Raw genomic sequence first — 3,649 nt, 5'->3', positions numbered from 1 at the left:
CAGCTTCGTGTAGTATTGGTGAAACGCCTGAGTGATTTTGCTTTCGTCTGTAGTCTCCTGGCCGTCCCTGTCCACGATACACTGAATGTTTTTGTTTTTCTGAGTGATTTGTTCGAGTATTATGTTGTGGTGTGTCGGGTCTTCTGTTCCTGCTATGTCCAACCTACTCCTCACTAAGGCTCCCTTGTATTTATATTTCCTAATTTCTTCCAGTTCGTCTTCGTACTTTGCCACTACATCTTCACCAGCATGGAATGATTTTAGTATGTGCAGGGTCTCTAAACATTCTTTCTCTTTATTCTGTCTCTCGCTCTTCAAATATGTTCCAATTCTAATGGATATTTCCTTGACTTCAATTTTGAAAGTTTCCCAAAGATCTATGAAATTAGTGCTTGGTTGAGTGGTTATGAATCTTGCTATCGTTTCCTTTATATTTGCGATGTATATAGGTTCTGTTAAAAGGGCGTTGTTTAGTTTCCAGTATGTGTTGCGTTGACGTGTGCTAACTGGTGAGTTTAACATCACCAGTGTCGCCTTGTGATCTGTGTACTGTAAAGTTCTTTTCAGGTGTACTACTTTCCTAATTGTGTTGTTTGTGTTGACATATACTCTGTCCAATCTTGAGTAACTTTTCCCTGACGGGCTACAGTATGTTGTCTCTATCTTATGTGGGTGTAGCTTCCTAAATGTGTCTACTAGATTGAACTGCTCTATTATTTTGTTTAATGACTGGATTTGTTCTCTGTCCTCTGCCATTCGTATTTCTTCTCTATCGTTTTGAACTATCAAGTCTTTCTTGTCTATCACTAGATTAAAATCCCCAGCCAGAATGATTGGCTTGTCCTTGTACTCTTTTTTCAGGGTACGTTTCAAATGCTTGTAGTAGAGCCTTTGTTCTAATTTGACCACGGGGGCGTATATGTTGACAATGGTGAACTGCGTGCTGTTGTCCCCGACTGTTATAATCACCAGTCTTCCATTCTCGTCGGTGTATGTTTGCAATGTCTTGTATTTGTCTGATGTTTTAATTATTGACGTTCCCTTGCAGTTCTCTCCTAAACTATGGTATGCTTCAGTTGTTTCTAAGCCTAAGCTACTTATAAATTTATCTGCCTTATACTTATTTTTAAAATTAGTTTCTTGTAGAAGGATGTAGTCTGTTTTGAAGGTGTTTATGAGTGATATTATTAGATCAGCTTTCTTTTTTGCCCCCTTGATGTTGATGGTTATCATTGTGAGTTGTCCTATATTAGTTTTATTCGTTGAACTAGCCATTCTTGTTGGTGTAAGGTCGCATGTATCTATCTAGTGGTCGGTTTTTTCCCCGTGTGTTGTTTTGGTGAGTCACCGCTGGGTCGCTTGCCTGTCTTCACCTTGTCATCAGCTGATGTGTGTTTTGGCCTGGCTGAGTGGTCCTTGGGGTTCATGGTTAGGGCTGCTTTCCCTTGCATGAACGCAGCGAACTGGCCGGTGTGTTTAGCGTTATCCGTTGTTTGACTCAGTGATGCCGTGGGTGTTTCTTGTGTCAATGGCGTTGTCGTGTCTTCTGTTGTATGTGTCATGGGTGTTGTCTTGGTTACTGCGGTCGCATATGAGGTGGTAGGCTTAAGGGGATCTTCTTCGGTCGAATCTTGTCTGTCCATCATTCTCACCTCCTCTACAGCTTTCCCATCAACGTATTTTTTGTCGTCCGTCAAGATGATGTCATCCCTTGATCTGATATCTTCTCTTCTGCATTGGCCTGGGTGATGTCTGCTGGTGTGGCATAGATGGCAGTTTTGCCTTCTGCCTCTAAACAGAAGCAACATGGTGTGGGTAAGATCTCCCATTACCACTTCAAGATAATGGGGTAGTTTCTCAACCGGCATCTTAGAGTTGATGATTACCGCCCATCTATCTCCTTTTCTGAGAGGTTTAACAGTAATCTGGGTGTTGGGGATGACGAAATTTTCTACTATTTTTGTAACCGTGTCTTCGGTAAACGTCGGTGGTACCCAGTGGAGTTCACCGTACAACACAGGCTTGTCCACGTGGGTAAACACCACTTGTGTTATGCCGTAGTCATTGGTGGTGAATTCCCGCATGTGGAGAGTGGTGTACACTTCCTGACTTTTAAGGGTGACGTACCACTCTGTGGGCCGTCCTAGATTGTAGACTTTTAAAATCTCATCAGGGTTTATTTTGGTGACAGCCTGAGTTACAATTTCGATAACTCTATCATCCACGTGGATGGTGCTTCCGGCTCTGAACTTTATTTCAACTTTTAAAGTTCTTGGAAGGTGTAGGCTGGTGGGTAGGCCAGGGATGGTAAAGTTTAATGGTTGATGACATACTCACTGTGGTGTTTGAAATGTGTCACAGTTAAAACACAGAACACAGTCCACGAAATATAAATGAACACAAATCTTGAAACTAGGTCACGTTCAGTAAAAGGCGAAAGATTTACTCGATGTGAAGAGAAACCAGAGTGTCTGTCTGGCGGAAAATTTTCCGGTCTGCCCTAAACCGGATCAGCTGAAATCGCATGGTTTTTCGGCTGACAGCAATGTGCCTCTGAAAACAAAAAGAGTTCGCCGCGGAGACTGTGTTGGTCGTACTGAAGGCTAGGCTACATCGTTCAGAACTCAGACCTGTCCGGTGGACAACGTTTCCCTTCTCCGCGAGCGCATTCCACCCGTGGACAAACGCTTACAAACCAATCCGACGATGACAGAAGATTGTCTCCCTTTAATACCAATCCAACTTAGCTCCCATGTACCTTTGAAATTATGCGATGGCGGGCCGCCTAGCTTTCTTGAGACTAAACTGTTAGGGGAAGTACACGTCACCCAACTAACAAAAAATAAAATGACGCCATTGCTTTGAGGCGCGTGACCGACTGTTGTCGTTCTGCCAGCAGTCTGAACTGTTGTTTGTTGGAATCGAAACGAGTGAGTTGTTTAAAAAAATAATAATAATAATAATAAAGTCTAGACAGAACAGTAGTTGGTTTTGATTTGGTTCTTCGGCACTGAACCTAGACGTATTTGAAATCTTTTTTGATTTATGTACTCACTAATTATGCATGGCCATCGGACAAGAGTTGTCCGGTTCCGTCCAAGGCCACGGAAAAACGTGCCAAAGGAAACGAAACCTCCCAACGGCAGGGTTCATTTTCTATCCCAGGGTTAAAAAAAACAAATGATGTAGTCACCCACTCATGTTTACATTGGAAATATTCACCCTACAGCGTAGGGCGTGAAAAATAGTCTTCTAAGACTCATTTATAATGCTCCTCTCCACGGAAATCTTTAGTAAAAGGCGAAAGATTTACTCGATGTGAAGAGAAACCAGAGTGTCTGTCTGGCGGAAAATTTTCCGGTCTTGCCCTAAACCGGATCAGCTGAAATCGCATGGTTTTCGGCTGACAGCAATGTGCCTCTGAAAACAAAAAGAGTTCGCCGCGGAGACTGTGTTGGTCGTACTGAAGGCTAGGCTACATCGTTCAGAACTCAGACCTGTCCGGTGGACAACGTTTCCCTTCTCCGCGAGCGCATTCCACCCGTGGACAAACGCTTACAAACCAATCCGACGATGACAGAAGATTGTCTCCCTTTAATACCAATCCAACTTAGCTCCCATGTACCTTTGAAATTATGCGATGGCGGGC

At 43.2% G+C, this 3,649-nt stretch overlaps 1 non-coding gene across 1 annotated transcript; it reads right to left on the bottom strand.

Moving 5' to 3' along the window:
* Positions 1-3,218: 3,218 nt before the first annotated feature.
* Positions 3,219-3,338, bottom strand: LOC131933982 (U5 spliceosomal RNA). Its single transcript, XR_009385374.1, has one exon. It is a non-coding gene; the product is annotated as a U5 spliceosomal RNA (small nuclear RNA).
* Between the last annotated feature and the right edge of the window lie 311 nt (positions 3,339-3,649).

Source organism: Physella acuta, unplaced genomic scaffold, assembly GCF_028476545.2.
Source record: "Physella acuta isolate Inbredline_101_S28 unplaced genomic scaffold, ASM2847654v3 ptg002695l, whole genome shotgun sequence".
Classification (NCBI taxonomy): domain Eukaryota; kingdom Metazoa; phylum Mollusca; class Gastropoda; family Physidae; genus Physella; species Physella acuta.
Note: the sequence above shows the minus strand (reverse complement) of the source record. Positions and strands in the feature narration are given on the sequence as shown.